This window comes from Bos grunniens, chromosome 7 (genome assembly GCF_055505025.1).
Source record: "Bos grunniens cultivar Pamir isolate PY7600 chromosome 7, Bosgru_T2T1.0, whole genome shotgun sequence".
In the NCBI taxonomy this organism is placed as follows: domain Eukaryota; kingdom Metazoa; phylum Chordata; class Mammalia; order Artiodactyla; family Bovidae; genus Bos; species Bos grunniens.
In genome coordinates this window covers 109,053,530-109,079,521 of record NC_141171.1, presented here as the reverse complement: position 1 = coordinate 109,079,521, position 25,992 = coordinate 109,053,530, and the positions used below count along the sequence as shown (strand labels likewise).

General features: G+C 49.3%; 2 long non-coding RNA genes across 2 annotated transcripts; one reads left to right on the top strand and one right to left on the bottom strand.

Annotated features, from left to right (window-relative positions):
* Window positions 1-1,732: 1,732 nt before the first annotated feature.
* On the bottom strand, window positions 1,733-9,195 carry LOC147370098 (uncharacterized). The gene is made up of 2 exons (XR_015168408.1): window positions 5,431-9,195; window positions 1,733-4,878 (listed from the first exon to the last, which is right to left on the bottom strand). It is a non-coding gene; the product is annotated as an uncharacterized LOC147370098 (long non-coding RNA).
* Window positions 9,196-21,000: 11,805 nt separating this feature from the next.
* On the top strand, window positions 21,001-25,582 carry LOC147370097 (uncharacterized). Its single transcript, XR_015168407.1, has 2 exons — window positions 21,001-21,206; window positions 23,430-25,582. It is a non-coding gene; the product is annotated as an uncharacterized LOC147370097 (long non-coding RNA).
* The last annotated feature ends 410 nt before the right edge of the window (window positions 25,583-25,992 follow it).

Below are 25,992 nucleotides of genomic sequence, written 5' to 3'. Positions count from 1 at the left end.
TGAGCGACTCTCACTTTCACTTTCTTATGCTACCTACCAATCAGGAAGAATAGGTAACTGGTTAAGTGCAAAAAGTTAATGAAAGCACCAAACCATTTTCAAAAATGACACATACATGGCTTAAATACTTCTTTTTCCCTTGAAACTGCGTGCACTTTCTGTGAGTGGGTGTTTGCCAATTGGAGTTACATGTTGTTTTCCTTGAATCAAGAACATTCATACAACTCATACATCACCAATTATTTCCAGATTTAGTTTGTTTAAAGTTGAAAGTGCATTTGTTCTAGATGTTTACTTCTTTTAATCATTTACAGGTATCTTAACCCACTGATTTTACAAAGACTGTTTAAGCACTTGACTTTATTGAGCTTCTCCAGAACATTCAATTTATTTTTCATAGGAAAATAAAAACCCTCTTTCCTCACATGTATCATCAGTTTTGTAATATGTATTTAAATTCTATAATTATAATCTGAAGCATAACTAGATGGGTGGGATTTGAAATAAATGCAGTTGAGTCTTGGTAAGCACACAGGCTATAGTCAAAGCTCTGGTTTTTCCAGTAGTCATGCAGGGATGTGAGAGTTGGACCATAAAGAAGGCTGAGTGCTGAAGAATTGATGCTTTTGAACTGGGGTGTTGGAGAAGACTCTTGAGAGTCCCTTGGACAGCAAGGAGATCAAACACCAGTCAGTTCTAAAGGAAATCAACCCTGAATATTCACTGGAAGGACTGATGCTGAAACTGAAACTCCAATACTTTGGCCACCTGATGCAAAGAGCTGCCCCACTAGAAAAAGCCCCAACATGTTGATACATGCTAGTTCTCTATAAAATATACTGGGACTTCCCAGGTGGCACAGTAATACAGAACCTGCCTGCAGTGCAGGAGACTCAGGAGACAGGGGTTTGATCCCTGAGTCAGGAAGGTCCCCTGGAGGAGGAAATGGCCCCCACTGCAGTGTCCATGCCTGGGACATCCCTCGGACAGAGGAGCCTGGCGGGCTACAGTCCATGGGGTCGCAGACAAGTTGGACACAATTGAGCACACATGTGTGAAATTTATCACCTTTCAGAGACACTAAAAGTAGGAGCAGTGACTTGGTTTCATATAGAAAGTTGAGTGCCCACCAAGTGCCCGGCGCTGTGCTGTGTTCCAGGGTACAGATGGTCCTTTGTGGAGTCCCATCCTCACAGATCAGGCTCTGTGGTGGAGCTGCTGGGCCTGCTTCTCCACCCTGGTGAAACTGAAGTCGCTCAGTCATGTCTGACTCTTTGCAACCCCGTGGACTGTAGCCTACCAGGCTCCTCCGTCCATGGGATTTCCCAGGCAAGAGTACTAGAGTAGGGTGCCATTTCCTTCTCCAAGGGACCTTCGCAACCCAGGGATTGAACTCGGCATTGTAGGCGGACGCTTTACCCTCTGAGCCACCAGGGGAAGATCCCTGGTAGGATCCGAAAGGAAAAAAAAAAAATGCTTGCTTGATTCAATAAGCGAAGAATTAATTCAAGGCTGTCCTTCTCTTCTGAGGAGCTGGAAGGATGAAAACGAGGGACTGCTTCACCCTGTGTCGAGTTAAATGATGTTATCATTTGCCACGTGTGCAACATGCTGTTCACGGTACAGCCAATTGATCATGACGCCGGAAACCAGGTGATAGATGGGGCCTGGCTGTGGCGGCAGCAGAAAAACGAGGAAAAATAGCCGTAATTAACATATTGAGGCACGCTGATGCAATTTCGTGTCTGCTTTTATTGAAGCAATTTTCTAAATTTGAGATGATTCCGTTAATTAATCATAGAGCCAAGGCTTTTTTGTTTTCGGTGTTTATCTTTACCTTCCAATTACATTAAAAAGACTGCCGCTGCTCTTGGTAGAAAGAACCTTACCTTAAAGTGGGAAAATCACCTCTGAGAAGGCCCCTGAGACACGGGGGCTGAGGAGCACAGCGCGAGGCCCAGCAGGGCTCTCTGCGCCGCCGGCCCCCGAGCTGAGTCCACCCTCCTCCCTGCCTCTGGCCAGTGCCCACTCCTCCCGCTCGGCTGGAGGCCCAGGGCGGGCCAGGCCCTCTGCAGACGCACACCCGCCCCCAAGCCCAGGTCTCCTGCCTCCTCTCCACTTTGCTAAATGCTCAGATGAAGGCTCCTCCCTCGAAGCAATTGTCCATCCCTACACCCGTCTCATGGATACATAAGAGTGCATCTCATGAATATTTTATTTTAGCAATGACCAAGGTCAAACTCTTCAGAAGAAAACTGAGACAAAGAAAATGAACAGCTCGGCCCCTGTCACAGGGTAGAACGGGAGCAAAACCGAAGTCCCCTCTGCCCCAGCTAAGAGCCCTTTCCACTCTTTTTGTGACTTTAGCACTTACTCGTGTAGCCGCAGCATCACTGCCACCGACCCGCGTCCCAGAAGAATCCATGGGTTCAGTTCCGTGGAGCCTCCCCACCCGAAGAGCACAGGGGCTCCTTGAGGGCAGGGACAGAACCTTTCACGCCCTTGGCTTGCATGGAGTGAGAAGACAGAGCAAAGGACAGCCGGATTTAATTAGCTAAATCTCAGCTCAGACAGCACCAGATCCTTCCCCCCGGCCACCTCCCACTGCCCCAGCAATCTCAGCCGGCACACGTCTCCTGATTGCATTTCCAGGTCCTCCCGTGCCTTTGATGAACTTCTGTGTTTTTCAACCGCTGAAACGGCAGAAGCAGCCATTGTGTTGCCCCAGGTGGGAAATAGCGCTGTAGGGAACAGGCAGTTAATAAGCTTAACAGGTAGGGACAGAGGCTCGTTAATGGTTGCTCTGTGATTTGTGGCTAGTTCCTCCCAGCCCCTAAATCTTGAAATAAATATATTCAGAGACTTCGTTATCCCGGAAGAGGATGTGGATCATTTTTCTTTCATTAACAACGGAGCCACCACAGCAACGTGTGTATTATCCGTGCATTTCCAAGCCCAGAAGCTTGTCCCTTTAAAGCTGCTTGCAGTGAAGTTTGATCAGCCTTTGATGAAAGAAGACTTACAGATAGCAGACAACCTGGTAACCATCTGTGCCCAATGCATATTAAAAGAGATGTAAACTCACCAAAGCTTCCCAGCATATATCAGTTTATCCACTCTAGGGAAGACAGAGGATGATTAGATAATCTGGGACCAAATCTCTGGATTCAGCAGGGCCATGTTAATGAGGAACTTTGCTGAAGTGAACAGCAGGCGGGTACCCTCAAGAAAGGAAATTTCTGGATGGAGGGTGTCTCCAACTTTCCTCTTTCTGGTTATCTCTCTGACGTGGTAGACGCTTAGGGATGTCTCTGTCCAACCACAAGACCACACACACATCCCTGAGCCCTAACGGGTGTGGGTCCAGGCAGCTACGTCATTACATCCTATGACCCTCTGTGACCACCTTCCCCGGCGCCTCATGTCCATACATCCTTGGAGAAGCTTTTGGCCCAGGCTGAGAGGCGTCTTCTGCAATCGGAACTCAGGGCATCACCATATCCTCCGTCTGACAATCCGCTCTGACCATCTCAACTGCTCAGATATTTTTCTGTGACTTTGGAATGGACGCGGAGAGGACCAACTCAGACGTTTGAGAAACATCCTTGTAACGTTGGGAGTGGAAGGGGCGGCATCTTCTGCCACGTGCTGGGAGAAACAGCCAAGGCTGGTGCGGCGGAAGAACAAAAACAAATCGGGTAGGTAGTGCCGCGCAGGGGCAAGGCCTGCGAGTCGGGAGGGCGACGGAGAGACAGGTGCGGCTTGCCGGTCCTTACCGGTGCGGGCCCGGGCCAGCCTTCCCTTGAGCTCCAGGCAGCGGCCCCATTTTGTAACCTCGGTGCTCCTCTCTGTTCAGTCTGGGTGCAATCAGAGAGCTCCGAGGAAGGGGGCTCGAATCCAGGCCCCCAGCGAGGCCCCATACCCGGGAGCCGCTGTTGCTTGTAGAAGCAGCCCCTCCAGCCCGCTAGGAAGACTCTGCGATGCTCTGTCTTTGCCAGGAGCACGTGGAGCTGGAGGCAGAGACGTCGGGGGATGCCGAGGGGGCCTCTGGCGGAAGGGAGAGCAAACCCCACCGCCTCGAGCGGCATCTTCAGCAGGGACCCGGCGGAGTCCTGGGGCGCCTGCAGCCCGCTGGGGTCAGGGACACAGCGACTGCCTTGCCGTGGCGGTGGTGTCTGCAGCCCGCGGCTGGAGGTCCCGCGCGGCCAGGGCACAGTCCTCCCGCGAGGAGAGGTGGGCAGCGCCCGGTGCCCACGCAGTGACGGCTGCGGTCCTTTCCTGGAGGTGCTCTGGCTGGCTCAGGGCGTTGCCGTTCAACACAGCAAAGCTAGCTAGTACTTCTTGATCATTGCGGAGGGAAAATGCCCCTAAGATTGTATAAACAATATACAGAAATGTTCTGACATGCGTGCCCCTAATATGATCACCAAGACGCACAGGTCGCCCCCACAGCCTGCCTGCCACAGAAGGCACCACCTCTTACTAACCCTGAGGCCACACGAGCTAAAGGCTAACTCAGGGGCTTCCCAGTAAATCCAGGACCAGCACTCCACCCAGGTGTCAAACCAGGAAACACAAGAGAAAACAAAGACTTGCCAAGGAGTGAGAAGCCAAAGGGAGGCGAAGACCGCATACAACGCGGGACCCAGAGCGGGTCCTAGAATACGAAGATGACGTTAGTGGGGAAGTGGGGGAAACCTGATTCAAGTCTGTAGTGACAGCCCTGCGCCAGTGCCAGTGTCTCAGCTTTGATCACTGTTCCATGGTTAGGTAACACGTGAACAGAAGGAGAAGCTGGGTGGGCGGGGATTCTCTGTGCTGTTTTCTCAACTCTTCTGAGTTGAAAATTATCTCAAAATAAAAGAGGTTTTTAAAAATCTGAAAAAAGAAAAAAAGGAAAAAGATACATTATACGTCATTCCAGTTTCATTAAAAACTCTATACCCAGCCTGGTCAAAGTTCTGTCTTTCCTGACCTCTAATACATATTCTTAGGTGTCTGAACGCTGGACCCAAATGGGTGCCAAAAGAAGGGAGGGGCGTTTGGAGGAGAAGGGACACACATACGTGTGTGGTGAGCCCCTCCCCTGTCCACAACAGCGGTAATCAGCTAACGCCACCAACCAACCAAACAACAATCACTGAAGCCTCCATCCCTGCCAGCAATTGTATCTCTCTTTTATTATGTTGATCTCTTTTCAATCTCTAAAACATTAAATAAATTACTTGTTAAAAAGAAAAATCTCAGTCCCCCAGAGACGAGTGTATCTAGCACAGTCGCACCCAGGCACCACCCCACGCCCATCTCCCCACCACCCTCCCTTGAGAGGTTCCCCCCAGACCCTCCAGAGCTGGCGGGAGGAACTCAGCACCACACAAGACACCTTATCCTCGGGGTGCTGCGTGCAAGTTCAGACTCTCCTCAGCCCACCTCGCAGGCTGCTTTCTCGCAGCCAGTCCCGATTTCTATCTGGCTCAGACCCCGGGCGTCTGGCCTCGGGGCGGTTCCGGGCCCAAGCTGCACTGCGCATGCTGTGATCTAGGCTCAGGCAGTCACCCCATCCCGCCCCCACAGAGCCTTTTAACCTGCTTAGTTTTGATTGTTGTAAAATCCTGCCAAGCCCACTGGGGCTAATGCTCAGCTGAAAGCAGCCGCGACCTCCTGTCAGCGCTTGGCACGGCAGGGCCGTTGGCGATCCTCTGCAAGAGACCAGAAGCCTCTGCTTCCAGGGTGGGGGGAGGCAAGAGTGGAGAAGGCACCCCCGCCTGAACCTCTGAAGTCAAAGCCTCCCCTCCACCTGCGGCTCAGCCCTCAGCTCTTGGAAGGATCCAAGCAGCTGCAGAAGCACCAGGTCTCAGGATTCAAAAGGTCCCACCAACAGCTCTCTCTGAGTTTGTAATCAAAACAAAAGCACACCTGTGTTTTGGCAGCTTCAAAGGGGTTACAAGCGGGGCAGGAATGCCACGTGGTTAAGAGAGAAGCACGGTGAGCCTGTGGCTGCAGGGACGCACCCCAGCATTCCGGCACCACAGCTGCGTGGTGACCTCGAAGGGTTGCCTGGGACCCCGGACATGAGAAAGTCACAGCTGGTTTGCCTTGAACAAGGGTGCCCTCAGGAAGTCAGTCTATGATTAAAGACACTCAGCGCCTGCCTTTCCGAGGCTTGGATCTGTACCAGTCTCTTTAGCATTGAATCAAAACTCCCTGCAGCCTTCCCTTTGCTCTTGGCTCCTGGGATGTCCTCCCCTTCCACAGCTCAAATCTGGCACGTTTTCTAAGACCCAGCTTTAGCGACTTTTTCTTGGAGCCTATCTTGGCCGCGTACCACAGCCTCAAGTCTCCTCCCACAGCCCTTCCAGACGGCTGCATGCAGTTCTGCAGTCCTGGACTCCTCTCTGCTGTTCTCGGCCATCGTGTCTGTGTTAATATTGCGTCCTTTGATGTCATGGGCTCCTCCAGCCCAAACTGTTTGAATGCACTCTTGGATCGCATGACTGATTAGAAGGAAAGACGCTAATAAAATGGTGACAAAGGAATCTCAAGCCACGGTTTCTCGGCCATCTTCCCTCGGAATCCATACCCTGAATCAAGAGCATGCAGCACCGTGTAATTTCCAAAGGTCAGAGCAGGGTGATCGGGGTTGGCGACAGAGGTCTGGTGAGCCTGACCGTCTGGGCATCGCTGCTGTCTATTTCTGCGTACCCTGCCCCAGCGAGGGCGTCTGCAGTGCAAGTGGAGCTCGCTTCCCATCCGTGACTACAGCGCCCTTCCTTTAGACCCGGGTGGGGAGCAGCTCCGGGCCCTGCCTTGGCAGCCAAGGGCGTGACCCAGCTCCCGTCAACTTCAAGAATAGCGACAGGACCGTAAGCCTCCTACAGCTGCAGGGACGACCACAGAGGACCACAGTGCCGGAATGACCAACAGAGCTCGGCCTGCTTGCTTCAACCTGGGCGCCCTTGGAGGGCCAGGCCCGGGTGAGAGAGGAGTTGGGAAAATTAGAAACAGACTTTGCAATGAAGCTCTGTCTAAGGGAAGGCTCCTGTAGACCCTCTGTCTCGCTGACCCTGTTCGTGACGCCAGCTGTCTTGCCGTCCACACTGCTTGCTGAACCCAGGGCAGGTAAGTGCGAGTGAAGAGGCTGGAAGGAGACTCGAGGAGCCGTAGGAACTGCAGACACATGTGTTCATCCGGCTGGGACGGCAGCCATAACATGACCTCTTATAACATAACTGTAACGGAGCCACAGCATGACCTCAAGGCACAGAACCACGGTGTCGCCCCAGTGCAGCCAGGGCCTTCCTGGGGGACCTCAAACAGGGGCACCGGGCACAGCAGCCCATGACCAGGTGGTCACCTTGGGACACACACGCACAGAGCTCTGAGTGAGCTCGGCTGTAACAGAACCATTGTTTACAGAACATGGGGCAAGAGTGCCTGCCCATGCCGTCTTGGCTCGTGTGCCCTCTCCCGGCACCAAGCTGGTAAAAAGGCCTACATAACAGCAGCCAGCAACCCCATCAGCACCGCTCTCGAGGACCCGCAAGGACGGCCCGCGGCTGCAGCCAACCAAGCGTTCTCCCTTCTGCTTCCACACAGTCCCTGGGCCACAAACAGGGCCCTCGTGGGCCTTGGAAATCCTGGTAGCTCTCAGTGGTACAGAAGGAGGCGCAAGAAGGAAAATTTGTCCAAAGTCAGCTTGTAGCAGAGTCCATGTGAGATTAAAATAAAAAAAGTTAAAGTCAATTCAGAATGATCTAGGAACTCAGTCATTGGCTGAGTTCTCTGTACTCAGTCTATTGTAGACAATAAATGTTTTGTCTCCAGTGTTTCTTGACTAGGGTATGAAGAGAAATGTTATATCTTTTTTCTTGTCCAGGAGGAGAAACCAATTCTCAGGAGTTGAGAAAGGAACATAAGCATAAAAAAAAAAAAAAAAAGGAGGTTAAAACATCAGAATGGGATGAATTGAGAGAGTAGCATTGAAACGTATCCATCACCATATGGAAAATAGAGAGCCAGCGGGGATTTGCTGCACGATGCAGGGAGCTCAGCCCAGCTCTCTGTGACCACCCGGGGGTGGAGTGGGAGGTGGGAGGCGGCTCCAGAGGGAGGGATGGTGCATACCCAAGGCTCGTTCATGCTGATGTACAGCAGAAACCAACGCAGCATGGTAAAGCAATTATCCTCCAATTAAAAATGAACTAATTTTTTAAAATGCCAATTAGGCATATGAAAAAACTTAAATGAATACATTCAGAAATGCCTGTGAGACTGCAAATATCACACTGCTGTACCTTTTACCGAGCTGCATCTGCTCTCAGAGGCCTGGACGCCCCTTCCCAGATGGCCTGCTCTCTGCCCCGCACTCCCCCCAATCCCGCATGCCAGGACCCCCGAGCTCACCCCAACCCTCGGGATCACACGACAGCGAGGCAGCTCCTGGCCGGCAGGAAGTTCACCTGTTATCGGGCTTCTGTGAGATTAAATTCAGTCATTATCTGGAAGAGAGTTATCTCCTGTTGACAAAGTTGCTCAGAGTTCTCTGTGGAGAACCTTAATTTCCACGTTCACATGAGATTTGAGTTTGATCGGGCGTCAGTTAAGCGCTGTGCACTGTTCAGGGACCTAGCTCCTGAAGAAGACGCACTCCCTGCCCTGGGCTGGCTCAGCTCTAAGGTTCTGTTCTTCCTAAAACCATCGTCTGAGGCTGTAGGGCAGCCTCGGAAGTAACAGGCCAGACGTTTACAGTAACACACACGGGTTTGATTGCTGCTTTTAAAAAGAGCCAAAGCATTCTAAGTCACAGGCTCCCTTTCCTGGGTCAGCTCAGTCTCAGTGAGGATAATGCCGTGCGGCAGTTGGGAGCACGCAGGCAGACCTGAGCCCCAACGCCGTGCCGTCACGCTCAGCCCTGTCACACCAGGCCCGTCAGTTAGCCTCTCCACATTCAGGTTCCTCATCTGCAGCCCAGGAAATAACGACGAGATGAACGAAAGAGGCGTAGCACAGTGCCTGATACAGAGCGAGTGTTCAGTGGACGACAGCGCCACTCGTCAGAACCCCTCTTAGGGTTTTAACCATCTTCTACTTTCAATTATACGTTTATTCCATCATCAAACATGTGTTGAGAATCTACCAACCCACCAGGAAAAGTAAAAGGGATAGAGAAATAAAAATATGTGGTCTCTATGACCAACCTAGACAGCATATTAAAAAGCAGAGCCATTACTTTGCCAACAAAGGTCTGTCTAGTCAAGGCTATGGTTTTCCAGTGGTCATGTATGGATGTGAGAGTTGGAGTATAAAGAAAGCTGAGCACCGAAGAGTTGATACTTTTGAACTGTGGTGTTGAAGAAGACTCTTGAGAGTCCCTTGGACTACAAGGAGATCCAACCAGTCCATTCTAAAGGAGATCAGTCCTGGGTGTTCATCGGAAGGACTGATATTGAAGCTGAAACTCCAGTACTCTGGCCACCTCATGAGAAGAGCTGACTCATTGGAAAAGACTCTGATGCTGGGAGGGATTGGGGCCAGGAGGAGAAGGGGACGACAGAGGATGAGATGGTTGGATGGCATCACTGACTCAATGGACATGGGTTTGGGTGAACTCTGGGAGTTGGTGATGGACAGGGAGGCCTGGCGTGCTGCAGTCCATGAGGACACAAAGAGTTGGACATGACTGATTGACTGAACTGAACTGAACCGAATCCTCAAAGGGCTTAGAGTTGTTTTTTTTTAAAGGAAACTTTGCAGATGGGGAGCCTAGTGTGCTACAATCCATGGGCTGTAAAGAGTTGGACACACTTAGCCACTGAACAACAATGGAGGGGGGTGACCTCCTGCCCAAAGGCCAACCTCCCCCCACTGGCAACCAGTGGCAAAACTTTTATAGGTGACGGAAGGGGGGCTACATGCAGAAAAAGCACAATCAAAGAGCTGACAGTTTTGAGGTGGGACATACTTCTCAGCAAGCGTATGAGTCTGTACACAAAGTGCTATGAATATATTAGAGCAGGAGCATTCTGATTTGACTGAAGAAATCAAGGGAGGCTTTATAAATAGAAGAGGTAGCTCTTAAGCTCAAAACAGAACCGTAAGCATGCATGAGAGGCACATGCGGGGAGGCCATCCCCTCCAGAGGACATAGCTTGTGCTAAGCCCTCAGGGCCTGGGAGTCCAGCTCACCTGTGACCCCAGGCTGGGCCGGCCGGGTGAGGAGCAGCGAAGCTGAAGGTGCAAACAAGGGCTGGATAAGAAAGGGCTGGTGTAGGCGCCCCAGAAGGGAAAGTGTTAGCAGCTTTGCACTTGGAGGCTAGGGCCCAGCTCCTATGGATGAACGTACCCAGCTCAGAGACGTGCTGAGACGCTCCATTTTATGTGTCAACTTGAAAGGGCCACAACGTGCCCAGATCTTGGGTTCAATATTATTTCTGGGTGTGTCTGTGAGAGGATTTCCAGAATAAATTAGCACTTTAACTGGTGAGCTGGAGGAAAGCAGATGGTCTCCCCAAAGTGGGTGGGCATCAGCTCACCCTCTGAGAGCCCAAACAGAGCAAAGAGGCAGGAGACCACGCATGCACTCTCTCTGCCCAAACGTGCGAGGTGAGACGCTGGTCTGCACAGTGGAACTTGCAGCACCAGGCAATCCCGGTGCTCAGACCTTCAGACTCAGGCTGGGACGGGTACCACTGGCTTTCCTGGGCAACCAGCTTGCAGACAGCAGGCCACGGGACTTCTCGGCCTCTGGAATCATGTATTCATCTGTGTCTTTATCGATACTTATGTCAATATTGATATTGGTATCTATTTCCCCTATTCTGTTTCTGTGGAGAAACTCATCCACACGTAGTAGATGCTCTTTAAATACTACTTGAAAGACAAATTAATGAGTACAGCATCCCAGGATTACTATCTTGCTTTCAGAATCAGATCAAATTTTGAGAGAGAAGGGATTAAAAAGGAGGAAATGGAATCTCTTGCATAAATCTAGTCCAAAGCCTCTGTATTTTCCACAGAGAAAGCCAAGACGTCACACGTGAGGTCCAGGACATACCTGGGCACACTTCTCTAGCTCTGAACTAGCACACAAGCAGTTTCTACTCAGGTGACACTGCATTCAAACATCAGTGTCTCCACCCTCAACCGGGGGAGCTTACTGTAGGGTAAGGTAGTATCTCTGGTAGAAAAGCCCAAGAACCTTTCAAAACAGAGGGCTCGGGAATTCCGAAGAGACAGAGCCAGCCCTCAAGTCCACACGCACTTCTGATGTGGGAGCGAAAGAGGGGCTGGGTTGGTGGGTGGGGGGGCGTGGAAGAGACCACGGGAAGGAAGCTGTTGTCTCCCGGGTTCTCTGCAGAGAGGGTACTGGGGGTACCAGAGCTGGTCTTCCTCCACTAAGCCCTGCCTTTCCTCATTCCCTCTTGCTTGGCATTTACCCTGCACATCCCAATGGGCAGAAATGTACTTAAATATATGTTCTGTACTTTGCTTATTATTGCCACCCAACATTGAATAATAATGAAAATTGTACCTGTGTAAGTCCCACCCATTAGCTCATAAAGGGGGCATACGGAGGCCACAGAGCAGGGGTCTTCAGAGCGGCCAGCTTTGGGGGTTCACCCATATACTCCTCGGTTGTTCAAGATTACGCAGTGCCTGCTGCTAAGTCAGTTCAGTCGCATCTGACTCTTTGCAACCCGATGGACTCTAGCCCACCAGGCTCCTCTGGCCATGGGATTCTCCAGGCAAGGATACTGGAGTGGGTTGCTATAGCCTTCTCCAGGGGATCTTCCTGACCCAAGGATCGAACCTGCAGCTCTTCCGCCTCCTGCATCAGCATGAGTTTTTTGACCACCTGGGAAGCCCCCAGATTACACAGTAAACCAGAAGGCATAAACACCATGGTTTCCATGTTCACTGTTTTGGTAGGCACTGAAAAATAACTTGAGAATCTAGGTAAAAGGGTGGGGTGAGGAGGCTGATTCCAAGAGTTCAGGGGGAGCAGGACCCGTTAGTTTCGAGGAGAGAAGACCAAGAACCCCCTGCTCGGCGGAGTGCTCCATGAAGGGTTTGTTGAGACCACTTTCTCAGAGAAAGAGCACTCTGGACGAGGCTTCCGTTGATTTTATTGTGTGTTTTAAGTTCTTCTGTGAAGATGATTCTGAATAGAAATGAGCTTCCCGGGGTCAGGTAGCAGCGTTGGTAACAATCTCTGTTCCCTTCATCTGCAGTCCGTCCTTCCTCTGACCTTCAGCAGGAGTCAGCCGGAGCACAGCGCAGACAGAGCGTGTTCTGTAGGCCGGCAGGCGCGTCCTTTGCTGCTCACGTGAGGAGCTTGGTCTAGTTCTCCTAGGCCGGACGCAGCTCCCCGCCCGTGCGCCACCAAAACCACGGCTTTTGCCACTTGGTGTGGCCTCTCTCTCCTTCCAAAGGCCTCCCTGGCAATGTTAGCACACACGTGCACCCTAATTCTCACATGTTGGTCAAGACCACGCTTGTTAATTAGATCCCATGGTGGCCTGGTTCTGTGGGCAAAATCAGCTTTTGTCTCATTAACAGCTTCACACTTGCAGTCAGGCTTCCCGCAAGTCACAGCTGCCCAGGGAGGCTGAGCTGGAAGAACCAGAAACAGCCCTTGTCCAAAGACATCTGCACCAACCAGGAGCTACAGGGCTAGAAACTTTGCCATTCTCAATTCTTTTTTTTTTTTTTTTTTGCAGAGTTAGCATAACTCTTTCAAAGAGTTCTGTGTTTTCTATTCCGCAAATATGCATCATGCATGCACAAGCATTGTGGGACACTCCACAGTAAGATAGCTTATAGTACAGAGCCTATACGGAAGACAGATAAGCGTCGATAACTGTATTCCAGGATAAAAGTAAAAATGTCTCAAGAGAGCTTCAGAAAAAATTCTTTGGGAATTCAAAAGGGGAAGTTATTGATCATTTTGGACTCAGAGGACGGTTTGGCATTTGAGCTGTGCCTTGAAGGTGGGTATGGTTTGCACCTATCTGTAAGGCTTTCAAGAGGCAATGAAACTGGCGAGCTTTCCTCCTGTCTTTTTAACAGTAAGTGTTCTAAAATAAATATGTGATTTTGTTTTTCAAATTCTGTCCACAGCTTGAGAGGTTTGAGCCTTGCGAGCATTTCATCTGGTGCCACACCAGCACGTCAGAGAACAGCCACCAGCGCAGCTGATCGCTGAACACTTTACTCTTCCCTGCAGCCGGGAAAACTCTGATCCAAGTGACAGAGACCGATGCCTGCCAGTAACTCCTTGGGGGGATATATGGCCAATGGAGGGATGCGCAAAGCCCTGGCCCAGAGTGTCGGGGGGCCCTCAGGCCCATCAGTGGCGGGGTGAGGGAGCTCAGGGAGGCTCTGTCCCCAGTCTGGAGCCGCACATAAGGACAGTGGGCCAGCCACGGTCAGTTCAAAGTCAGTAGGTGTGACACTCTGAGAAGGTGGGGCATCAGTTCAATTCTAGCAGTTCCCTGAGATAATCAGATTGGTCATAGGGGTCTTTTTTAAAAAATCTTTTCTTACTTCTGCTGCTGCTGTTTCTAAGTCGCTTCAGTCTTGTCTGACCCTGTGCGACCCCATAGACAGCAGCCCACCAGGCTCCGCCGTCCCTGGGATTCTCCAGGCAAGAACACTGGAGTGGGTTGCCATTTCCTTCTCCAATGCATGAAAGTGGAAACTGAAAGTGAAGTCGATCAGTCCTGTCCGACTCTTTGAGATCCCATGAATTGCAGCATGCCAGGCCTCCCTGTCTATCACCAACTCCCGGAGTTCACTCAGACTCACATCCATCGAGTCAGTGATGCCATCCAGCCATCTCATCCTCGGTCATCCCCTTCTCCTTCTGCCCCCAATCCCTCCCAGCATCAGAGTCTTTTCCAATGAGTCAACTCTTCACATGAGGTGGCCAAAGTACTGGAGTTTCAGCTTTAGCATCAATCCTTCCAAAGAAATCCCAGGGCTGATCTCCTTCAAAATGGACTGGTTGGATTTCCTTGCAGTCCAAGGGACTCTCAAGAGTCTTCTCCAACAGCACAGTTCAAAAGCATCAATTCTTCAGGGCTCAGCTTTCTTCACAGTCCAACTCTCACATCCACACATGACCACTGGAAAAACCATAGCCTTGACTAGACGAACCTTTGTTAGCAAAGTAATGTCTCTGCTTTTGAATATGCTATCTAGGTTGGTCATAACTTTTCTTCCAAGGAGTAAGTGTCTTTTAATTTCATGGCTGCAGTCACCATCTGTAGTGATTTTGGAGCCCAGAAAAATAAAGTCTGACACTGTTTCCCCATCTATTTACCATGAAGTGATGGGACTGGATGGCATGTTCCTTGTTTTCTGAATGTTGAGTTTTAAGCCAGCTTTTTCACTCTCCACTTTCACTTTCATCAAGTGCCTCTTTAGTTCCTCTTCTCTTTCTGCCGGAAGGGTGTCATCATCTGCGTATCTGAGGTTATTGATTGAGCCACGCTGCAGCATATTACATTGAGTATACACACCACATTTTGTATATTCATTCATTTGTTGATGGGCACTTGGATTTTTCCATTTTTAGCTATTGTATAATAGCTAAATAGAATAATGTAATTATAATATAATTTTATTATTATATTTACATTATCTTATATATTATTATATTATAATATAATATTCAAGTATAATGGAATAATACTGCAATGAGTATGGGCATACAGGTATCTCTTCCAGATCCTACTTTCAATTCTTGGGGTATATGTTTCCAGAAGTGAAGTTATTAGATCACAAACTGATTCTCCTCTTGATACCTGAGGAACAGCCATCCTCCTTCACCCGGAACTACCCCGTCTGACACGGCCGCCGACAGCACACAAGGTCCCAGCTTCTCTGCATCGTGCCAACCCTCGTTGTTTTCTGGTTTTTGAAGGTCCCAGCCTGATGGGTAGGGGGGTCACAGAGACTTATAATACAGCACTCAGTGATGCATGGGAGCGCATATAATGAACCAGGAAACCTGAAGTCAGTTGGAAGGTGCATTATTTCCCGGACTGTCCGCAGGGAGGGAGCCATTAGGCAAGAGAACGGGGACAGCTTCAGTCACGTAAAGAGCAAGCCTCTCGGCAAGCCTGCAAAACAGGGCGAGAGAGGCTCCCAGGAGGAGTCCGCGCCTGGGTCAGGCCCACCCCAAGCCCCGAGACGCGCCCTCTGAAGCCGCGGGAGGTTGCGCCCGGTGAGGTCTGGGGTGCAGCCTTGCGGCAGGGGCCGCCTTGTTAGAGGAGCGGGTGAGGCGCTGGAGGTGGAGTGCCCACTCTGCTCTCTGAGGCCTGACATGCAAGCCCCAAACAGCGCCCCGCGAGTTGCCGAAGGAGCCCCAACCAGCGGCAGGCGACTCAGGAGACTGAAAGTGTGCCTGGCTCTGTGCTAAGATGAAAACAATCCATATTTCACAGAACTGAACCTTCTTAGGGACGCCGGATAATACGATTAGCCCACCATATTATAGCATGAACTCTCAGAGGGACGAAGGTACAGGATGTTTTTCAGAAAGCTGGAGTGAGTGTTGTTGAAGGGGACAAACGATTTAAACCGCATCTCTGGTCCGTGTAGAGAAGTCCCCGGGATTCTGGGTGAACGCTTCAACCACGGAAATATGAGTTTCCGATGCAGACGGGCCCATCTCAGACGGAGAGGCGGTGCCACGGCCGAGGCGACACCAAAGTTCCCCACGGAGATCAGCTGCCCCGTTGAAGGCCCCCGGCCCTCGCCGACGCGGGCCCCGCCGGCCGCGGCGTCACGCACCGCCCCGGCGCGGTGCTCTGGAGCGCAGGCGTGCCCGCAACTCCTCCCGCTTCACCGCCGTATTAGGGATACAGTCTGCTGTTTCAAACGGCTGCTGCTGATTTCCTTGGGACACGTGCTGGTTTTACGTCAAACAGAATGTCACACACACTTCTCCACACAGTCCTAGTGGAAACGAGATGCGTGAAGAAGGTAAGGACAGCTTTTATAAACGTTTGCCTACATTCAAAACCCCCTGTATAACGTTTTCAGACACCCCGGGAAATAATGTGCCTCTCTATCTGACTTCAAGCTTTCCTCTCCCATAGCGCAGACTCCCGTGCCTACGTGAGCCAAAGAGGGAAGGGAGAAATGTCTTTTGACTTTGAAGCACCAGTTACATGGATGAGGCCTCTGATAAATACTGAAATCATCATGAACAAAGCGACAACCCTTTATTCTCAAGGAGGGACCTCACCTCCTCAAGTCTCCTCTTTGCTGGCCCTTCGTTTCATCCCCTGACCTTAACTGCTCGAGCCTTCCTTGAGTCCCCTGACCTTTATCTTTCCAAAATGAAACCAAATCTGTTTGGTTTAACAAAGACTTCTGTCCACAGGTTTACTGAGGACAAATAACACATCACACTGTGAGCACTCTGAGATATAAAACAGATATTTCAGCTATCAGAAAGACTGCCAAACGTGGGCACTTAATAAATTCCTAAAAAATCAATTCAGTTGAATGAAGAGTTGGTTAGCGCTCAAGAAAGAATTATCTGAAGGACTCACTGAGTGGGAGCTTGTCTCTCCTTTATCACTACGCCCTCTACCCTGCACATTAGCATCTGCTTACACGCCTCAACCCTACGCTCACCCGCCTCTCCTTGCCCTGGGCCGTCAGTAGCCTCCCGCCTCCCAGGCCCTGGCCCCTCTGCTGTGCCTGGAGGTGGCACCTGGGTCTGTGCCCACGGGATCCGTTCTTCTCTCTCCATTGTGCCAGAACCACCCTGATCTGGCTTCCTATCTGGCCAGCTCATTCTCCATTCTCAAGTCCAGTTGCTTCAAACCACAGTCTTCAAGCTGACGCATCTGGGCTTCGGGAAAGCAACCAAACAAGAAGGACCCAGTTGGGTTTTTTTTTTTAATAGCTTCACCAAAAAGCCAATTTCAAAGCAGATCCAACTGGTAAATTTCCCTTGCGATCTATGATACACTGACGTATCTAGGACTGCTTAGGGAGAAAAAAACACAGAAGGTATAAAGAGTCAGTCACTAAATAAACTGCCACCCACCATCATGATGAGAATCAAGAGGAGCACACAGCAGTTAGCCAACACAGCAGATGTCTTCTGATCCCGTAAACAAGACCTGGTCTCTTGATGCATCAAGAGTTAAACACAGCAAACTGATTTTGAAAGAAATTTAAAAGGTGTAGTGAACTAATTGATGCAAAAAAATCACTGTGTGGCATGTCTTAATCTATTCAAGCTTCTGTAACAGAAGAGCCCAGGCTAGGTAGCCTATATAAACACTAGAAATTTATGGCTGGTGGTTCTGGAGGCCGGGAGGACCAAGATGGGGAGCTGGCATGGTTACCTTCTGGTTAGGCCCTCCTCCTGCTGCACAGCCAGCGCCTCTGGGTGACGCCCTCACACAGAGTGGGGGAGCCCCGTGGGACCTCTTTTACAAGAACACTACTCTCCCGATGTAAACTGGCACAACCACTACGGAGAACAGTGAGGTGTGCGAGCACGCTCAGTCTCTCAGTCGTGTCCGACTCTGTGACCCATGGACTGTAGCCCACCTGTGACAGGCTCCTCTGTCCACGGGATTCTCTGGGCAAGAATCCTGGAGTGGATTGCCATTGCCTTCTCCAAGAACAGTACAGATGTTCCTTTAAAAACTAAAAATAGAATTACCATGCAATCCTGCAAATCCACTCCTGGGCATATATCCAGAGAAAATGATGGTTTGAAAGGATGCACGCAGCCTGCTGTTCACCACAGCACTATTTACAACAGCCAAGACATGGAAGCGACCTAGACGCCCGTCAGCAGAGGAATGGGTAAAGGAGGTGCGGTGCACTGAACGCCGTGGGCGTTACTCAGGCGTAAAAAGATGCAAGAACACCATTTGCAACAACGTGGATGGACCCAGACATTATGCTACTGAGTGAAGTCAGTCAGACAGAAAGACAAATGCCACATGATATCACTTGTAGGTAGAATCTAAAAAATAATGCAAATGAATGTATTTACAAGACAGAAACAGGCTCATAGACTCCGGAAACAAACGTATGGATACCAAAGGGAAAAGGTGGGGGATGAATAAATTAGGGTTTTTTGATAAACATATATCCACTAGAATATATAAAATAGATAATCAACCTACTGTATAGCCCAGGGAACTCTACTCAACATTCTGTAATAACCCATATGGGAAAAGAATCTGGAAAAAAAAAAAAAAGAATCTGTGTAGCTGAATCACTTTGCTGTATACCTGAAACTAACACCACACTGTAAATCAACCATATTCTAAAATAAAATAGTTTTTTAAAAGAACACTAATCTCATTTATGAGAACTCCACCTTCATGACCTAATCACTTCCCAACCAACTGCTACTTACTATCACCTTTGGGGTTTAGGATATGAGTAATTGAATTTGGGGAAAACACAGATATTCAGACCAGAGAAGAATACCTATTACAGGCTGGGCTTCTTTGGGCACTGAAGATCCAACAGTAAACTTTAGGTCCTTGCCTATTGGAAATTTATGTTTATTTGGAAATACTGAGAAAAGAAAGTAAAAGCAATAAAAGATGTATCTTCAGATACCAATAAATGCTCTGAAGAAAATATAATCAGATTGAGGGACCGTGGTGAAACAGTGGTGGGGCAAAGACTATTTTAGGTTTGATGGGTAGGGAAGGAGTCCTTATGCAAACTCTTCCAAAGATCTAGAAGAGACTCCTCAGACAGGGAAGAGTAACTCCAAGAATCCTGAGGAGTAGATAAGCCTGGCACGTTCAAAGAACCTAAGAAAGATCCTATAACCCCAACAGAGTACATAATAAGGACAAAAATAGAAAATTAGATTAGAGAAACAGGTCAAAGCCAACGTATATGGAACTTGTTGGACATGATAAAAGTTTTGATTGTATCATAGGTGTGATAAGAACATGGGACTTTCCAGGTGGCCCAGTGGTAAAGAATCCACCTATCAATGCAGGAGACGCAGGTTCGATCCCTGGGTTGGGAAGATCCCTGGAGGAGAAAATGGCAGCCCACTCCAGTAGTCTTGCCTAGAGAATCCTGTGGACAGAGGAGCCTGGCGGGCTGCAGTCCAGGGGGTCGCACAGAGTCGGGCACAACACGACTATGATAGGAACATAGTGGAGAATTTCAAATGACAAGTGACAAGATCGGACTTAGATTTTAAAAATACCATTGAGGCTGCTGGGCGGAGATTAGATTTGAGGCAGTTTCAGGCAGAAGCAAGATGAGTCATAAGGATGCTTTTGTGAGTCCAAATGACGGACGATGGTGACGCAATAGAATAGTAATCTCAAAATTGAAGAGTAGTTAGATTTGAGGTATAACTTGAAAAACAGAGGACTTTTAAATGGATACAATCTAGGATATCAAGTCAACAAAGGATTAAAAGATGGCTCCTAATATTTGACCTCAACATCTGAGTAGATTTTTGGTACATGCTAAGTTTGAGAAATTTATTGGACACTGGAGATTTCAACAAGGCTGTGATTTTGCAGTTCAGAGGAGGGGATGAGGCTGGAGATGTAGGATGTACATGACATCTAAAGACATGAAACTAGATGGAATCATCTTAGGATATAGAGAAGGCAGAGCCCTGAGCTAGGAGCTCCAGTGTACCACAGATATGGTCAGAAAGAAGAGGTGGGTCCAGCCGGGAAGGCTGAGAAGCAGTTGAGGATACAGAATGAAGATCAGAAAATTGTCTAGAAGTGAAGTGTGTTTCAAAAATAAGCAGTAAAATTTGTGTCAAATCATGCTGAGAGTTCACTAAAGAGGAGAAGTGTAAGGTGGTCACTAGAGTTGGCAACAGGGCAGGGACTGGGGACCTGACCAGGAGCAGCGGGAGCAAAACTCAGTGGGGTGAGCTGGAAAGGGAGCCAGAGACCAGCAGCGGGGGCCGAGGACAGCCGGCTGTATTCGAGCTTCTTCATCCAGAGGAGCGGTGAAAACAGGCTGCAGGTGAAGGAAGACCTGAGACTTGGGGTCAAGCTTTTTTTCCTTGTGGCTTGTTTTAAGATCGGAATTATTAAGAGTATTTTTATACTATCCAGTAGAGAAAAGAAAATGAACTATATACCATAGGAGCTGAATGTTTCTGTCTCCCCAACATCATAAGCTGAAGCCCTAATCCCTAGTGTGATGGTATTTGGAGGTGGACCCTCTGGGTTGTGATTAATTATAAGGGCAGAACACTCATGAAGAGGATTAGGGCCCTTATAATAAGAGACACTACGAGTAAACTCCGCGAGCTGGTGATGGACAGGGAGGCCTGGCGTGCTGCAGTCCATGGGGTCGCAAAGAGTCGGACACGACTGAGCGGCTGAACTGAGTAAGAGACGCAGAGTATTGATGTCTCTCCACCATGTGAGATACAGCAAGAAGGCGTCTATCTGCAAACCGGGAGAAGGGCTCTCTCCAAGAAATGAATCTGCCACACCTGGGTTAGCCCTCACACTGTGAGAAGCAAATTCCTGTTGTTAAAGTCACCCAGTCTATCAGGGAACTCAACCGGGAGCTTGGTAACAACCCAGCGGGGTGGGACGGGAAGGGAGGTGGGAGGGATTTCAAGTGGGAGGGGCCATGCGGCAACCTAAGGCTGATCCCTGTCGACGTTGGTAGAAACCAACATAACACTGTAAAGCAATTATCCTTCGATTAAAAATAAATGATTTTTTAAAAAGTCACCCAGTCTATGGTATTTTTCTTGTAACAACCTGAACTAAGACAATACAGGATGGAAAATGAAGAATTGCTGGAGTTTAATTAAAAGAGGATCAGCTCCAGTTTCTAAATGAATCGAGGAGTTAGCTTTGATAGGACAAATTTTTCTAATCTAAGTGCTTTTTTCTCCAAATAAATATACTAATTGCTTCCATTTTTTTCTCCTTTAAAAAAAGCAACCCTGTGAGATACATATGAAAGATAAGGATTATTTATTTCCTCTTTACTAGGAAACTGAGACAACATAGTTAAGCCACGTGTCTGAAGTCAAGCAGCGACTCTCAGTATCAGAGCAGGACTCGGGCTCTGAACTCTGAGGCCCCACCCCCGGCTCTTCCTGCTTTTCCCACAGCACGTGCATCAGTGACGCAGTGGAAATGCCACTCTTGGGAGGATGAGTCAAAGCCACTGGCTTAGCATCTTGTGGAAATCACGTAAGGTCATCTTTTAACGAATTCGAGACGCATGTTTCTTAGCTTTGATCTGCACCCTTCTGTTCCCCAACCAGCCTGGCCCAGAGACTCAGAGCTGACAGGTGGCTGTTCTGACTTATCAAGGGAGCCCCCCTCCCCCTTCTCTTCTGCCAGTTCCTCCAGATGTATTTCTTCTCAAATGGCGGGCTTATCAAGGATATAGTGTGTTCTGCTAGCAAATAGACAGGGAATGGACCAGAAACATACCAGACAGCAGCAGGAAGATGGTCTGCAGTCACACACTGGCTGGGACCAAAACTCAAATGCATAATTAACAGCACACAGTTGCTGTGGGTCGGGCACAGTCCCGTGATGGTCAGACCACCTATAGTACCGAAACCCAGGTGTTTGCGATCCTTCTCGCCTCAGTATAATTAGGAGGTTGGAAGCTTTCTCTTTTAAACAGATTACTTTCTTTTTCCTTTTTTTACATCCCTACCACCACCTAACTTGTCCTTTAAGAAAATATGCTCAGATTGTCTCAAGGATAAGACCAGAGTGAGAGGTAAAGAGGATATGAATCTGAAAGGTGCTCTTTGCTGTTTTGCCACATCTGCTGGAAATTCCGCAGCTGGCACTGAATCCCAGAGATCACGGGAATGACTGTCAAGTCACACGGGTCCCAGTCGTAGATGTGCTTGTGAAAATGTTCAGGAATTTGACCACAACTTTTTAGCATCAGGTGTGAAATGCTCTCATGAGAGGTGTGAGAGCTCCCAGACAGCAGCTCACTCAGCTCTTGACAGGTCTGGAATTTTCCGTCGTGGATGAGATTCTAACAGATGCTTTTGCTACTCTTGCTTTAAGTATCTTCAGTGAGTGCACCCTTCCCCTTCCCACTGAAAGGCTATTTCACAGTCCAGGGGATCTGATCACCAGACTGTGTTTTTCCAGAAAGTTGCCTGAAGTCCATCTTTGGTTCATTTCTTAGCATAACTCAGGTTTACTCAGTTTGGCAGCTCACCTGTGAGCACTCTGTCCCTGGACGGCGACTAAGCCAGTAAATCGTCAACTGAGACTCACCGGGAGGCTTCCCGCCCGGGGTGGACGTCCCCCGGGTCCTCCTCCCCGTCGGGTGCACTCAGCTCGCCGAGCGGCGCTGGGCACTGGACAGCAGGTGTGGTTGCGGCTTCTACACTGTCTCTTCAATTAGCCCTCTGCACTCAGCCCCTGCACGGAACGGGCCCGCCCAGCAGGCTTGGCCAGGGACGCGGTCATCCGCACAGTTACCCGCCCCGACCCCCTCCTGGCCCCCGCCCGCAGGCTTCTGAGCCGTCTGCACCGTCAGCAGTGGCGGCGCGCCCCGCACGGGGGTGAGGGTCCGGGGTCTGCTCCCTGCTTGCCGCCCCCACGCCGCCTCCCGAGCTCAGACGCCCCAGGCCCTTCCTCCTGCTCATCCTCGGTCTAGTCCGGTACACGGCCCTGCTCTCACGGTCCACCCGTCTCTGAACCCGCTTCTCTTTCTCCTTCACCTTGCAGCTCTTACTTGGACTCCTGCTCTGAAATACGGATTAATCACTTTTACCTTTCCTTTGAAAATGAAAATCCTGGGGGATATACACACACATATATATGTATGTATGTGTGTGTGTGTGTGTATTTCCACTTTTCACATACCGGGAAACTGAGATAGGTGGTCAGGTGACCTGTCTGAAGTCAGGCTCTATTATCAGCATAAGATCCAAGCCCAGCATCAGGATCGGGCCACAGGAGGAGCCCGCCTGGGCCCCCGCAGCCCCACCTGGGCCTTCCAGCTTCCCCCGTGGTGGGTGGTTGGCGACGCAATCCAAGCAGACTCCGCTATGGATTCCCCCGTTTTCCCAGGCTGCACTTCACACCTAAACACACTTATTTTAATGCAGAAGGAATCCGCCTTCTAACTTTCCTCTTTATAGGACTGGGTAGTTTGGATGCTTTAAATGATAAAAACAAAGGACCAGTTTCTTGCACGGTTATTTTTTTTTTTTCCTTTTAGCATTAAGACTAAATGTGTTTCACTATCTAGAAACACTTCGGTACATTAGATGATGAATGAAAAGGGATTTCACAGAATTTACATTTTGAATCTGAGAAAATTCCATTAGGCTATGGATTTATAAAGACAACTTTCATTTTGCTCTTGCTTGAACTAAACACCCATCCTGCCACAGCCAAATAAAAAGCTTCTTTTGTCTTTCCCAACAGGTGCCACTCGCGTTGTTCTGCTTTAGAAACTACAGGACTAGAGTGGAAAAAAAACAAAAACAAGCAGAAACTGGAAAGCGAACAGGAGCAGGAAGATGTGACTAACACACCTGCATACCGCCTACCAAATCGCTTTGAATTTCCACACAATCTAAACGACGGCGGACTTCAGCTTCCACACGGCATGTCAAGAGCTTTTGCTTCACTACTCTGGTTTAATTTCTAAAAAAACACAGGGTTTCACAGTTATGGCCAACTGCTTATCCCAGGCAAATTAAATTAAGCCCCTGGCATGCAACTAAAAGTCTGTTTCGCCTAATTGAGCAGCTAATGGGTATGGATGAATTTGAGCTACAGATAAAAATATTGTTTTCAAAGAGCCTTTCTGATTAGCATGCTCTGAAACAGGCAAAGAAAAATATTTGCAGCCATTTTTATAAGCCTGTTCAAATCCATTCGTTAGGCTCAGGGAAGATCTTAAAGGGCCCAGTCCTGTCTTTACATGAAGTGAGCTGCTCAAGTGCTGAAAGAGGACTAAAACCCTCTACTAAACACATTCTGACATTCTGCTGTACCCACACCCAGCCAGTGGAAAATGTGCCTCTGTGGAAAATGTGGAAAAATGTGCTCTCCCCATTATCAGCTTGCGTCTCCACTCGAGGACTGTGTGTCTCCATTCCGATGAATTCCGCTATTTCATCGCATAAATGGCCCTAGTGCCACCGTGCCACTGAAGGAACTGTCAGGGGCTTACAGCAGCGAGGAAACGAACAGCTGGGGAGCAGTCTCGGAAATACTAACCTCCTGGAACTCGTTGCATTCGACTTCTAGCCTTCTGCTGTGTTTGCCTGGATGGTGCTGAATGTCAGGGCAGATGGCCATTTCGCCCTATGAATCTCCTTCTTCATTATTGTCTTTTAAAAATAAGCTTTCATCAACAGCAAAACCAATGTATGTATTATTTTCTATAGCTTATAATTAGAAAAGAAACGCAAAAAGACATCATGCTTATAGAACTCAGTTTAAAATAAGTCGGTTAAAGAAAACCTTAGAGACAAGCTATTTTACATGACGGCTGTCCCCGTGACAAAGATGCCTCGCCGTCAGCCACTATTCCTGTACACACACATACAAGCCTCTGAGAGCCTCGGGTTTGTCTGTTCTTCAGTTCTCATTTTCTTTTGAGCTCTCCTGCCCATTTATAATGAAAGAACATGGGTATTGCGTCGGATACAGAAGGCGCACAGATTATGACCCAGAAGCTACCTTCCCTGAAAACTGAAGTCAGGCTGTCCTGGGGCTAATTCTCCAGCAAATGCATGACTTGATGGGCCTCTTCCACTGGCTTCACCTGGCCCACAGGTGAATGGTCACATCACGGTTACACGGAGCAATTAATCGTACCGTTTCCAGTACATCCTGGACCTTAGGTGAGCTCCTGCTAGAAACATTCTGTATCCAAGTAACCTAGTTCCCAAACCTTGGTCCAGAACTGACTGTCAGGGATGCAGACGTCACCATCTTAATATCATCCGGCCCCTCTTTTGCTGAGGTAGGAACATAGCGTTTGGCAGACACTTTCAAATTTCAGAACTGTCATGAAATTCAGTTGAGTAATAGCCCCAGCCCCACCTCAAATTCACACGTTGAAGTCCTAACCGCCGGTGCCTCAGAAGGTGACCGTAATTGGAGACTGGATGTTTACAGGAGAAATCAAGGTAAGGCGAGGACACAGGGTGGGCCCTACTCCAACGTGACGGGGGCCCTGGAGACAGGTCCAGAGAGATGGGGGGGCGGCAAAGACACAGGAGAGGGCGGCCAGCTACCAGTCAAAGAAGGAAGCCGGGACAGACCGTCCATTCACAGCCCCGGAGGAGCCGTCCCAGCGGCCTCCAGAGCCACGAGCAAGTACAGCTCTGCGGTTTACCACCTAGTCTGTAGCACTTCGTCGTGGAAGCCCTGGAAAACCAACACGGATAATCGTTTAGAAGCCACGTCCCTTGCTCACGAGAACCGAGACTGACCTGGAGAGGCGCCCACGTCTACCAACAGAAATCCCCCACTCTGGGTACTGGACAGGATTTAAACACGAAATTCCAATTTTTTGTGCTGTCTGTCAGTCTGCCACTGATTAAATTCATTCTTACTCCTCCGGCTTGTGTATGAAAATGTCACTCGTTTGTCCCCTTAAAGCGCAGAACTTTTCTTCCCCCCAAACTGACACTGGCCCTGCAAGCCATCGGCCTCCACACTGAGATCAGGATTCCCACCACATTCTCTTCTGGGGCAGAAGTAACAGAGCTAATTACGCATCACTTCTCTGTTCACCTACTACATCCGAACGCTTAGCAAATGTATGTTCCTTCATATGACGTACGTACATTCACGAGCCACATGGACACACACACACACCACCCACTCTCCTCCTTTCTACAGAGTCTTGCTGTGCAGCAAGAGCTGGCCTGTCCTAGAGTCCAGGTGGAGCTCACACCTGGCATGGGAGGGATGGGAGGAAGGAGCTTAACCTGCATTAACCACCTACTAAAAGTATATAAACTTCAGG